The sequence below is a fragment of the Cylas formicarius genome, unplaced genomic scaffold, assembly GCF_029955315.1.
Source record: "Cylas formicarius isolate icCylForm1 unplaced genomic scaffold, icCylForm1.1 PGA_scaffold_1__22_contigs__length_36826433, whole genome shotgun sequence".
Lineage (NCBI taxonomy): Eukaryota > Metazoa > Arthropoda > Insecta > Coleoptera > Brentidae > Cylas > Cylas formicarius.
In genome coordinates this window covers 12,781,708-12,795,988 of record NW_026844264.1, presented here as the reverse complement: position 1 = coordinate 12,795,988, position 14,281 = coordinate 12,781,708, and the positions used below count along the sequence as shown (strand labels likewise).

The window sequence follows — 14,281 nt, the reverse complement described above, 5'->3', positions numbered from 1 at the left end:
ATTTATTAGTTGGTACGTAATTGATTATGATGGGTACCGTAGTCAACAGTAGTTCAACAAGATGGAAGTAACTTCTTTATGCTGATTTAAAATTCTATTTTAGTAAGTTCATGGGTTTACACCATGTAGATAGTAGATAATATATATATATATATATATATATATATATATATATATATATATATATATATATATATATATATATATATATATATATATATATATATATATATATATATATATATATATATACAGCGATAAAAACTGATGCGCTGCAGATAGCTATGATATTTTCGTACAGTTGGGAATGATCCTTCGAGCAAGCGTTACCCACACCCCCCGCCCACCCTCAAACTTACTGAGTTTCCGGAAAATTGATTTATTTTTACACAAACCCAATATCGGTCTCTGAAATCTGCGCATTATTCACAACGCCGCACACAGGCGAATTTGATCAAAATGCTGGATAATATTATTTATCTTAAAAAAATATCTAAAAATTATGAATAATGAATTTATTTAAGAAAAGTATAAATTTTAATGATAATACAGTACTTTACACTATTATTCCGCTACACGTAAAAATATACAATGTGGTCGAAAAGTCGTAGCTAAATTAAATACTGATTAATATTTTTTTTTAGAATGACGTTAGAACATTTTTAATTTAGTTTGTTACTTGTTCATATTTTTACGTAATTTATTTATTTTTCAGTGACAGTTATTAAAACTTATTTTAACAACACCAACAATGTGTATTATTGAAGAAAAACATAAAACAGTTCTAATTTTAACTTTGAATTATGATAATGTATATGTAATTACAAAAACAATATCACAAAAATTACATAAATATTTTAGAGAAAAGGAGTAAAAACGAAGATGAGATATTGATATTTGAGTACTTTGAGTATTAAGAATTTCGCAAGTATTATTTATGGCAATAAACAAGCAGAACTTTTTTTGACAAGTCTTTTTATGGACTATTGAAATTTGAACAGTTGCGTCTATGAAAATCTAGTACAAAAACATATCTCATAATTCCTGGTCTACTATAAAAAAAATCTAACTAGATACCTAATAACTTTCTGTGTCAGAAATTTTTAAAATGACACAGGGCAAACACAGGTTTTAGACTGTCATGTATGCTATATGTCATCCATTAGTCAAAAAACGCTTAATAGTCTAGGATATGAATATTTCTTCTCAAAAAGCTGTAAATCTGGCAACATTGCCATTAGCATTTTTGAATTTTGCATGTTCAAAAACCCTACAATAGTAAATTTTACCAAAATTAAAAATATATACCAGCACTGACAGCATTTCTTAAAAAATAGATACTCATTAAGATCGCAAATTATCGCATAAATAAGAAAATATGTCTTTTTAAGGACATATTAAGTATGAGTTCTATGCTAATTTGAAGATGGGGAAACGCGGGGAAATGTAGTTTTTGTCCAAACGAAATATTTATGTATTTTAAGAAGTGACGCCATTGTGACATTAAAACAATTCAAAGATGATAATAATTGCGTAGATAATAATATTTATATGATTGTACTCGCAATAGGATCCATACTATAATTTTGTTATTTTTTAATCACCAACTTTCGAAAAAATGGTTAAATACACACTGATGCACTGTGATTAAATGAAGACAAATTAACAAACTTTCAAGTTTCAATAACAATATGGCGCGTAGCAACGCGAATCAAAACCAAAGTTTGTTTACTTATAATAGCCAGGTAACTAGATTACTGAAGTGTAATGCATTTAGCTCAAGATATTTAAGTTGGAGTTTCCGACTTTTGAGGAAAATTCGCCTGTGTCCGCCGGGCCAAATTATTGCTGTTCTCACAGAATACTTTAATAGCAGTCTACGCCATTGTTCATTTCATTTTTGGTGTTTGGTGATTATCTCTGTATGATTTGTTCATAGATACAAGAAAGTGAACAATTGCTTTTGAACGGATTATCCAAGGGTGGTCATTAACATACAATGCAACAAGATTATTACCTTAATAATTAATAATTACCTTAATTAATAATAATCTTGTTGCATTATATGTTAATGACCACCCCTGGATAATCCGTTCAAAAGCAATTGGTCACTTTCTTATATCTATGAACAGACCATACCTTTTTCGTTTATTCGTGTTTTTGTGAGAAAAATGCACTTACTGACAATCTGTCAGCGGCTATGCTGGTTGTTTAATGCCACAATATCTTATTGACTGAATGTCAGAATTTCTAATTAAAGGACTCTCCATCAGCAGGACCTCATATCTCTAGTAGCCATATGGTTCACACAATTTTTCTGCACATTTCCCATCATTGTTATTTTCAAACTAGCTTACGAAATTAAGCATAAATTGCCTCGGTTGAGGATTTAATAACTCTAAAAGACGGTTTTGGCTTCCATTTTACCAAAAGCAGCCGTTACATAAAAATAACTCACAAATTATTCAAACGACATTTAACATATAATTATTATTCTGTTTAATGATATTGACAATATGAGACAAAAAGTATGGTTAGCAAATACATTTTACAAATGCTATTACACCATCCACATAATACTAATAAAAATATATGCAATTTGCACAAAATAAACTTTTGAAGTATTAATGACTTCAATTCCAGACATATGAGAACAGTCAGTTCACTTTTACATACATGTTTTTCATAAAAATGACAAAGAGAAATCTATTAAAAATTCTAAATAAATACGTACCAAAATGTTATGCCGCTCCTAAAAGCTGGATTCCCAACAAAAATAGTATGTTTTTAAAAATCCGTAAATTTGCAGTCTGTGTAATAAATCGCAATAAGAGCAAAGCAAAAAGAACATTAAGTAAACCTAAAGGTTAAATTTATCGGGCTCTTTGGACTGTCCCCTATCCCACCCTTCCTACAATATTTTACATGTTCAAAAACTTGTGCTTAAAACGCCCCCAATAAATTTATTTATCAAACGGGGGACCTTTCATCATCCGGCAAACTCTCACTTACGCGAATAAATTTTCATATCGCAAAAAAATCAAGATAAACCGAAACTCCTCCGGGGCGTGTTTATTTTAATGCCGGCGAAAAATATATAAGCTCGCGAAAAATAAATATTTGATTTTGCGTAACCCGTGCAACGGTTTGTTTTGTCTCCACTCAAAAAAAGCCCCGCTCTGCAGTCGACGTGTCGCGTCGTTTCCAAATATTTTTGCCAACGCGTCGTTGCAAACTGCGGCTAATTTTCAAGTGGTATTACAAATTTTATTGGCAACGGTTAAGATTTTTAAACTAGCTTTCGTATAATGTTTTGATGATGAATGACTTTTTTAAAATCAGTTCTCCTAATGTAGGGTGTAGAGTATTATCATGTTGGATGAATCAACAGAGCGAGAACTCGGGACGTCTCTGCCATTTCTTAATCATTTTTATTTTCAAATTAATACTAAACAATAACAGATTTGTCAAAAAGGTCGGCGCGCAAAAGGGATAAATTAAATTTGAAAAAATTGTTTTCGTTTTATATTTGACAAGTTATATGCGATAATTATATCGCTTTCATCACTGTATATGCTTAACGATAAATCCGAAAAACAATAACTACAACTACCCAACTAATTTGAAATATAGTAACAAAACTATACCAATATAATGGACAAACTTTAACAGCGTATTTAGTAAATAAGTAAAAAAGTTTCTAAAAAACTTATGTCCTAAAAAAAACTTGTAGATGGTGCTTTCGAATTTAGTATGTATTAAATTTAAAAACAACTTTATAGCACGGATAAACTTGCCTTTGTTTACCCAGCGATGTTCGTGAGACCGCCAAATAGGTAGATATGCCAATTTTATTCAGAATTGATCAAGGTTGAAAAAAAAATTGTAGTGATTGACAATTCCAAAATAGAGAACAAAATCAATTTTAGAAAAATTCAATTTTCAATTATTAATTTACATATACAGCTAATTAAAATTCTTGATATTTTTGATTTTTTGTTTTTGAAATGTAAGTACCCAAATTAGTGCTTTAGCAAACGGTGACACTTATTTTTAGAAGAGAGAAAATAGTACCAGTGTGTGAAAAATGACAAAAGAATTAACGGTAGAGCAAGATTTTTTTTTTTTTAAACAAATAATATAATAATATCTACATCAATTATTGTTGTGATTATTATGATTTGATAATGAGAATCCCGAACTAGGTCGCCGAAAAGTCACCATTTAACTGTTCCCATTAGAACAACGACCTTGTTACTATTTTAGAAGCTAAGTGGTCGGACTTTCGTTCAGTCAGTCTATGCCACAGAATAATTACTGGCTATGGCCCCTACATTTAATCCCTTCGAATGTTTTGGGTATTACGACGGGCCGTATATGGCCCGGACTGTTTTTGGTCACGACACAAAAAAGCTGCCAAGTCAGTTTATCCTTTTAAAGAACACGACGCACGAAATGATAAGTAGTCACGAAAATTTAACGGCCAGCTTCTCCGAAGAGTCACGCTAATTTTATATGGACGTTTTTTTTTTCGGCTGCATTTCTCGCTATAGATATTATGTATCGATTTAAAGTTTTTGCATCGATTTCTCTGAGCATGATTGAATAGCATTTACTTTTGGATTCGAAATCTTCAAAATATACAGCGAAAAAAAATGGGATTAGTTGACAAACATATATCTAATTAAACGCTTAAATTTACCTCTCTCTCGATAAACTCTCTAAAAATCTGCAATATCTTGTAATCATAGATCATGGTAATCATGTGTTATGTCCAGAATATATTCTACATAATTTAAATGTTCTTTATATAAAAATAATAGATACGTAATGTTACAATTTTATGCTGTCCAAACTCGACCTTTCATTGTATAATATTGTGTTGTCTTGAAACCTTGAAAAATGATTTGATTTGATTGATTTGGGTAGTTTCTTCCTACGTTTTCCAAGTGCTTACCCCAGATTTAGAAGAATGAATGAACTCAAACATATTTTTGGAGGAAAATATCATTTTTGGGGTCTTTTCTTTTTCTAGTTTTGATTTATTAGTTGTCAAATATATTTATTACTTCATAACACGGCAAGTAAATGGGGTTGGAGCTGTTCTTCTATCTAATTTTTGTTTTTTTTTCTAAATGCTAATTTAATACTAAAACCGGAGAAACTAGTTTTATGTCCAAGCGCGAATTTTGCAACATTCCCCAACGATTCCTTTTCGGATGATCGTTGGTACCCCCCCCCCCCCTTCACTGTTTCGTTAATTTTAAACTTTAACTTAACTAACGTAAACCTAAAAGATGAAAAGGGGAAGCGATATACTACGTGGTAAATTTGAAATGATTTAGCTAATTCAAAGCGCGGTTTGTCGCAAAATTCTGAAACATGAAATATTCTCAGTCCATCAACATATGTTGCTTTAACACCAAGCGTTGCTTAGCTTTAATGCTGTCACGGAAAAAGAACATAAATCGTTGGCAAATAAAACCGAAATTCTAATAAATATTTATGGCAAACATAAAAGAAAGCTTGGGACTTTTGAAATTAAAAACAACAACCACGACGAAAACCAAGTAACCTCAACACTAACGTCAATCGGCTGATAATCTACTTTACCGTTGTGAAATCGTTCTAAGAACGATTCCAAATAGAATCGTTTGAGAATAATAACGATTACGGTTGGAACGCTTTTATTTATTTGGGCATGAGCAGGACGCTTCAGGAACGGTTTGAACAAACTCAACATCAACCAATCCCGTCTGTATTAACGTACAAAAAATTTGGTTCGACGACAACATGAACATTTTTAATAAGATTATGCATACAATCGGCGCAAAAATTCGTCGGTTTGAAAAATAAATCCACTCGGATGATCGACGCCGCGTTGCCAGCCGCAGGCGCTTTTTTTTCCTGACCGATCCCAGACGTTCGCCTTCTGCCGCCTCCGAACCATAATAAACAGATTGTGAAACATCCATTATTCGCACCGCCTATTTTCGGTTGTTAATTTTTCATTGTGTCTAATAGCCCAAATAGAATCTGTAAACAGGATGAGTGCGTGTTGAAAACGTTGCGTCATAGACGAATCCGTCCTTGAATGTAATATCGAGACGGGAGTTAAAAATTCGAAGCGTGTAACGTCTGCTTTTGTGTATCGGACGAATTCGGACTGACTCGTCTACATCTGCGTTTCGGTACTGAATAATTATTGACACACGAGATAGCGAATTCGAGGAAGGTGTGTGTTCAATAAAATATCCGTTTTAACGAAAATTGCTCAAAAGTCAAATATTTTTCATATCTACGTATATACAATGTGTCCCTGTTTCGTTTCTTTATACAGTAATCTCCGCTCAAAAGGTAACATTGTTCAGACAGACACTTTATTATTATATCCCAACCCCCCCTTAACTTTCATTTTTGTACTGGTGGCCATATTGAATTTTTCGATTTTTGGAAAGAGTAAGATTTCCAGTTGACTAATGTGCACGAAAGATTTTATCACACTTGATAAAGGTGGATTTAAATTAATTAATAAGTAGGTCATGATTTATTTAATTAACATTAACAATAATATGTAATACAAAAAAACGCATAAACGCATTGAATTTTCAATAGAACATGAACGTAAAAGAGAAGAGAATCTGGCACACATTGTATGTCCATATATACAAAAATTATTAGAAAAAAACTTTTGTACTATTTTCTATCATCTGTAATTAGTACCACAGATAGTGCATATATTTCCTTATAAAAGTGTGCATATTTTATATGACTGAATTTTGATTTGTACATTAACTATAGTAGTTTATTTACTCGAAATTCCCATAATTTCTGCATTATAAATATATATACCAATACATATACTCAAAATCGATCGTCCCGAGGGCATTGTGAAACGAATCGAATGTAAACTCGATAAGAAGCGACCCTTTAAGCACTGCTGTACATGAAAAAATTTTAGTATTAAATTAATAGTAATATTAACAATATTAAAATTTTGATTTGTTGATGTAGGGGTGGGTGTGTTTCCTATAGATTCGTAATCTGTGGTGTTCATTTTTAAAGTCAAGAATACCAGAAACTATATTCAGCTACGCTAATACTATTTACAAATATTACAAATCTCCTCAGTCGATTGTCGATGAATCCAACTTGCCGACGTTTCGCCAATCATCCTGTTGGCTTCTTCAGAGCTTAAATGAAACCGCCTCGCATTCTACTCTGTACCTGCTTATTTATAGTTTGAGGGGGGGAGGAGGTAAAGGTGGAGGTATGAAGATTGTATGGTTGCTTATAGATTTCTATAGATTCTCGGATCGCGACTCAGGCCTTTCCCTTTCACCAGTTTCAGTTAATCTCTCAAGAAGTCAATAGGATAATTGGCGAAACGTAAGGAAGTTTGATTTTAAAAGATCTGCATTCCACTGTTGTCCTTTCTATAGAAATCGATAAGCAACCAAATAATCTTAACCGTGACTCAGGTCTTTATTTTTCACCCATATAGGAATCAGTCATCCGAGATAATGTTCATGCTTCTCCTTTAGATCCACCTCCCTCAAACAATATATAAGCAGGTACAGAGTTAAACTCTGAAGAAACCAACAGGATAATTGGCGAAACATCAGCAAGTTCCACTCTTCAACAACCGATGCAGGAGGAGTGCAGAATATTCATAAATAGTAATTTGTATACCATTTTTATTCACTAGTCGTTATGGAAAAGAAAATATATTTTCTAGTATAATAAAAATTAATTTTAAGATTTAATAATTCTACCTAAATACATTATAAAATTCGCATTTGCATCAGCTTTTGATCAACTGAAAATACTTTTGTAAAAAAGATCGTAATAATGTAAAGTTACATTATTAACAAAATTAAGAAAAATATCATAAATACATTTAAAAAGATATAAAAATAAAAAATTAAACTAGAAAAGCGCATTAAACACATGAACTACAAAACCTCGGCTAAAGTCAATTTTATAAATAGAGAAAACGTAGAGAAAATAGTAGTATTAAAAAAGAAAAAAAAAACTACCAAGATTACAAAAATCAAACAAATGGTAAGGACATTTTCTAGGCGATCTTGTGATCATGTGATTTAGTGAACAAATCAAGGTTTGAGTCGTATTAAAATCAGGGGAGAATTTTGAGAATTATCGGTGTTCCTGAGGGTAGTCATAAATAAGGGTTTAGTTCGAAAGTGGGAGGTGCTATATTCAATGGTATCCTTACTAATATTTCAGAGCAGTTTACACGACCTTTCATGCCATCCAATTGCAAAAAAAATATTAATTAGCACCCCTGCATCCCCTAACGTCAATAGCTTATAATACGTTAAGTCACTTAAATCATAGATGATTAAGCACAACATGTTCTTTGTAAGAGAGGCATTTTAAAAACTTCTTCTGAAAACTCTCACTAATATTCGTGTAGACGTTATATCTATGGCTCCAAATGACAACCAAAATTTACTTTTGCAAATTATATTTGCATTACTTGCATTCGTTAAAAAAAAGTTGTTTCATATGTACACATATCTCACAGCAATGTTAACGGGCGGTGTTGCCAACAAAGCTAATTTTCCTCAAAGCTTATGACTTATTCACCGCTTGAATCAAATTACTAACTATGGTCTCACCAATGCAATTAACAGATAAGTTAATTTAATCGATATTCAATATTACGTCCAAACGGTTATATAAACATACGCATAAGCACAATTATCATAACATAATCACGTAATCCCAGTGTGGTGCCCTAGATTCTACGCATATGGGGTGGGAAATCGAACAAACAGGCAACCGAGAAGCAGATTGCGGGAAAACTCATCCACTGGCGTTTTCCTCTCCAAGCCGTGTAATGGCCATCGTGCCCCACCCACGTGGAACGTAAACGCGTTGACCAAACCGTTTCCTAACAAGCAAGTACTGGATTTCTAGTTATCCGAGCTCGAAACTTTACGCGTGTTTGTCGGCTACGAATTGCTGATACGAAAATTTGCGGTCAGCGCGTTCCCGCGCGTATTCGTTTCAGTTTCAAATTTCGCGGAATATCACAATGCGGGCCCCGACCTAATTGCCGGAAGTTTTATTAGAAACTAACCATATTTATTATCAACGCGTTCCCTCCAAAAAGTGGTCCAAATGACACACTCAACTTGCCCTATGTGATTACACGCACATTTTAATTTTGGTTCTTCCATTAAGAAAAAAAAAAGTTATCATAACTTTTCTATCACTCCAGATTTTTATATAGGAAATTGTAAGAAGCCCTTAAAAATATTTGTCTACGTATCCCGTATATTTAGTTAAACTTAACTTTGGGGAATTCCGTGTATAATCAAATAAAATGATTTAACGACATTCCTTAAATTTACTGCACATTAACGAGATAACATTATCACATTTTTATAATCACCAACCCGATCGAAATTAGTCGAAAAAATCTGAAATATATGATCTTCCGACTCGAATACTGTCAGTCAGTTTTAGAACCAACGGTGTAGTAGTGGACAATACCTATTTATGAACGGGTTTTAGTTAATGAATAATATAAACAACCGGCAGGATCCCACACAAAATGAACACAAACTAGTCATTTTGAGCAGAACAAAAAATTTGATCCAACGAATTAGTTCGTTTGAGTACCCTTGGATTCATCCATACTAAAGATTGATATGAAATTTCAAAGATTATGATTCAGAGAATATTTCGAAAAACAAGCATAAATTGTCTTAAAAAATGCATCGGTGAAGAAACGAATAGCGATGGTTGTGACGAAAATGATCTAATGTAGAGGTAAAAAACAAGAATTCTTTTTACGTTACTGTGGCTTTAAAATTATATATTTTTGTAACTATCTAACCACTTAATTACAAAAATCACAGCTAAGATACCACTTATTATTTTTTGCAAGTGGACAAAATGCATATAACCACAAACAAATTTGTTAGAAAAGTTAGTAAAGTTACTGTCACTGTCACACATTTTCCAAATGTCATACCGGTTGGGGTGCGTTCCAAATGAGGATACAGTTTAGATTAGTAAATGAACCAATTAGTAGTAAACGTGGGCACTATGTATTCAAAATCTAGCAGGAGTCTAATGAGGTGATGATATTGGGAACACACTTATTATTGATAATCCGGAATCAAACGACAAAATGTGGGCGAAATCACATTTCTTTTGTATTCGTAATAAAATTGGAATTTCTCTAATTGTTTTATTTAAAATCACAAACTCCGTCATTACCATTTTTATCATTCGTTTAGTCTTAAATATTCCAAAACACCACGGCATAATTCGATTTTTAAAATTTAATACCGCAAAACTTCTGAAACCACTTCACGAGAGAAACACATTTCTACCTCCGCGCCCGGTTTGTCGACAAATGTAAATATCGTAAACATCGCGACATCGCAGGCATTGAGTAAACAATATCTAAAACACGGATATAAGAACAGAATAGAGAACGTTTAAACTATAAAAGGATTGCGGTGACTCAAAACCCGGCACGTAGAAAGCAAATAAATACGGTCGGTTTTTGATAAAACTAACCACGAGCAGTGAAATAGTTTTGGTATCAAATGGGTATAGACTGCAATAGTTAACCACAATATCAAATTGCTTCATGTTACGTATAAAACATTTTTTCTTCTTAACAAATGCTACAAACGGAAAACTTTATTAAAGTAAAAAGCAGCGTTTATGCCGGCATTTGCTAAAACGTGGGTAATCGAGCGCATAATATAATTATGGTAGACAAAATTCTCATAAATAAATATGTTTAGACGGCGTATAGTGATAGTGATTAAATTTCGAATAAAGTTTCTGCTTTGTAATTTATTTAAAGCCCGAGGTTAAGCCTTACACTTTTTCAAATCACATGCGAAGGATCCAAATCCAAAAAATCATACAGATACAAATATATTCAGACGGCAAAGGTTGACGTTGAAATTTGAATCTTATTATACCGTATGCAAGTAATTTTTCATAAAAATGTTATGTTATCCTTAGTTTGCACACAATCGATAGGAACGGATCAAATTTACAGGAATCTATTGACAAAAGTAAGTTTGTTTATTTTTAATTAATAGAATAATTTAATGAGTTGAAGTAAATTTAGTCAGTTTTTTAAATTCTGAACGAGTATTTATAGATGTTTTGGCGTTGAAGCAGATATACTACAAACATTTAAAGAGCGGTTTCAAAACCAGAGAGACAAGACCACAATTTTTTTCTGAGCCACGATCGGGTGGAGAGTCTTTTACGACACATATTCCATTTAAAATTTCTTCTGAAAATCTGATACCGTTTCTAAAAATTTTAGTGTAAAATTGTGTCGCAATTGAATATTGTTACAATTTTAATAATTCTTAATAAAACACTGCTTTAAAATACTTTTTTTGTGGAGTACTGCACCATTTTCGGCAATTTGGTTTGGTTAATTTACTTCATGATCCGTGTTTAAACAAATTGTAATTGTAATTTCTTTGAAATTGATGCAGATGAGCACTCTAAATGAATTCACAACTAGAGCGAAAATATCACATTTTTTTCCCTATATTTATGAGTGACAGTGATCATTTTTTTATCCCACCCTTGCAAAACCCAAACGCAATCGGATTTTGTCATTATTTCAAATAATTGTGGACACATTTCGCTAATTTTCTAATTCGTAATCCGTGTTTTTACAAACACTGTAATTTTGACATTTTTGCCGTTGATACGGAGATGCAAAAATTAAAAAATCACCCCAAACCAGAGAAACAAGATCACAATTATTCTTCGGAGCAACGCTAATCAACTTCCACGTCATATATTTTAAAATTAATTCTCGAAATATAATTCTTTTTCTGGACATTTTAGAGAAATCGTATATTGCTGCAATTGTAAACAATTGTTGATAAAAGTTTATACTATTTTTTGTGGAGGAAGCCAGTGGAATTACATCATTTTTGCCAACTGAGAGAACGATTTGTTAAAGAAAAGTAAATTCGTTAATATTTTAATTCGTAAACAATATTTTTTGCCGAACTGTAATTTTGAATCTTTGGTATGGAGATATAAAAATTCAGCACTCTAAACTGCTTCAAAACCAGAGAGGCAACTTCACAATTTTCTTTTTGAGCAACGGTAGTTATCTTTTTCGAACTATATTTTAAAATTAATTTAATTTTTCATTTAGAGAAATTTGGTATTGCTACAATTCTGTTAATGGAAGAGCACTGCCGTGTTGCTATTTTCTTTTTGCGGAAGTGGATAGTAGAACTGCACCATATTTGGCAACTAAGCGATTGCTGAGGGGAAGTTAATTTTTTTGATTCCCAACCCACGTTTTAAGACGATTCACAAAACACTCTAAACAATTTCACAGAGGCAAGATCAGAATTTCTTTTTTGCACTATGATATATTGCAAAATGTGTAAACATGCGTAGTGAATGGATATGGGCTACAATTCGAAACCATTCATTTTATTGGAACGAATTTTGGACGATGTGATGGATTGACAACAGGATCGCGTCGCATCACACAATGAAGTAAAACGTTATTGGTTTATATTATGTCGTACAGATAAAATTACATTTATTTTGCAAATTTTTTATCGGAACCTTGATTGCTGAATTCGTCTAGAAATAAATCTTAAAATATTCTGTTTTCGCCGGGTTCGCCGGGTGTAGTAGGGCCACATGCTAGACTAGATCATCAAACTGCGATCAACACTCACATTGCAAGTTCCGGCGAAACGCACGCAGATGATCCTCAACTTTGCCGGCGGTGTCGCGGTGGCGGCTCGTTAAAAAATCCAAAATAGTGATGATTGGTGGTGGTTCGTCGTCCGAAAACTAACCCGCGGACATCCGACCGAAGGTCGCAAACGGGGGAGGAAAACAAAACGAAAAGAAAAGGAAATTGGCTACGCACCGCACGTTGTTTTCCTTTCCGATGTTGTTCTCTCGACTGCGGGCAATTTTCCAGGCAGATGGTCGAAATATAACGCGGGTTGCGGCCGGCCACCCACGCGAGCGTATTTTATTTGAAAATCGGACAAAATATCCAACCCGCGTTTCAAAGTGACAGAGAGAGCGGCGAGTCGATACAGAGAAAGAGAGTCGATTTATATTATTTTAAAGTGGTGGTCGGTGGGCTTCGTTTTTTTTTTTGAATGTGTGCGCGCCTCGAAACAGACACAACGTTTCTGAGAAAGCTTCGGCAGGCAAGCTAAGCGGTCAGGCGATAGCAAGGGACTGCCGGTCGTGGCGTTGAGGCGCGACGCGTCGACTATACGCGAGGGCGCAGGTCGCCGTATCGCGGGAACGTCCGGCGGCGCGACGAGGTGGGGCGAGCGGCGGCGGAGGCGGCGGCGGGTTGAGTTGCGCAACGACGACGCCGACTACCCCCCCGAACCGACGCCGCCGCGACCCCGACTAATTATGTAAGCCCAGGCGGCGAGGAGTCGCGGCCGCCGCTGACGATGCCGCCATCGAGACGGCGGCGGCGACGGCGGCCGCCTCTCCGTGCGGACACGCAACTCTTGGGTTTCCCCCCGCCGACGCGACTGTCACCGATTCGATCCCGTTTTACTATTTCTTTTTTTTCCCTTCGATGATAAAAATAAGGGTGGTTTCACAATAGGCTATTTGACAAGCTACTCAGAAACGTGGAAATTTATTAGAAAGGTCAAATCAGAAAAAAATAAGAAAAACGTACAACTCATACCAATGAGAACTTGGATACAACTAGCGTACTGGAATTGACGGCTCAATTTTTTTTTGTGTCAATTGACAAAAATAATTTTAAAACATTATATTGTACCAAGCGTTCAATTCATCTTGATAACATTTTAATTGGCTGTAACTTTTCGTTTTTAGAGACATCAAGCTAAACAAAAAAAAACAAAATGTAAGGTCAGTAGTTAACTTATTTCCAAGTGACGTGTAATACAAAACACTATCAATTTTCTGACATAAGCCTACATTATATTTTTTGAAATGGAACACCCTGTTTATTATATAGGTGTTTATTATAATAATGTCCATTCGTTTTTGACAAAATTTTATATAATTTCAAAGAGCGCCGTGACTGATTGCAACAACCAACAATAATTACTTATAAATTAAAGTAGAACAAAAACACTAAAAATAACAAGACACACTCAAATAAACAATTCTTTGATTGATTGCCTCTGAAATCCTTTGCCGAAGTTCCACGACATTATTATACTGAGTTCTGTGCACGTGTTTTTTTATGTGTCCCCTAAAGAAAAAATCCATTAAA

At 33.8% G+C, this 14,281-nt stretch overlaps 1 protein-coding gene across 10 annotated transcripts in view; it reads right to left on the bottom strand.

The window, feature by feature from the left end:
• LOC132697015 (muscleblind-like protein 2a) overlaps positions 1 to 14,281 on the bottom strand; it is a 471,687-nt gene that overhangs the window by 368,082 nt on the left and 89,324 nt on the right. For 2 of the 10 annotated variants that reach the window (XM_060662248.1, XM_060662250.1), the window contains exon 1: positions 12,732 to 13,304. The exons of 6 other annotated variants lie outside the window; for them this stretch is intronic. The gene's annotated coding sequence lies outside the window, so the exon portion shown is untranslated. Of the gene's footprint in view, positions 1 to 12,731; positions 13,305 to 14,281 lie in introns of those variants that run through there. 2 more of the 10 variants (XM_060662252.1, XM_060662249.1) reach the window with 2 other exon arrangements.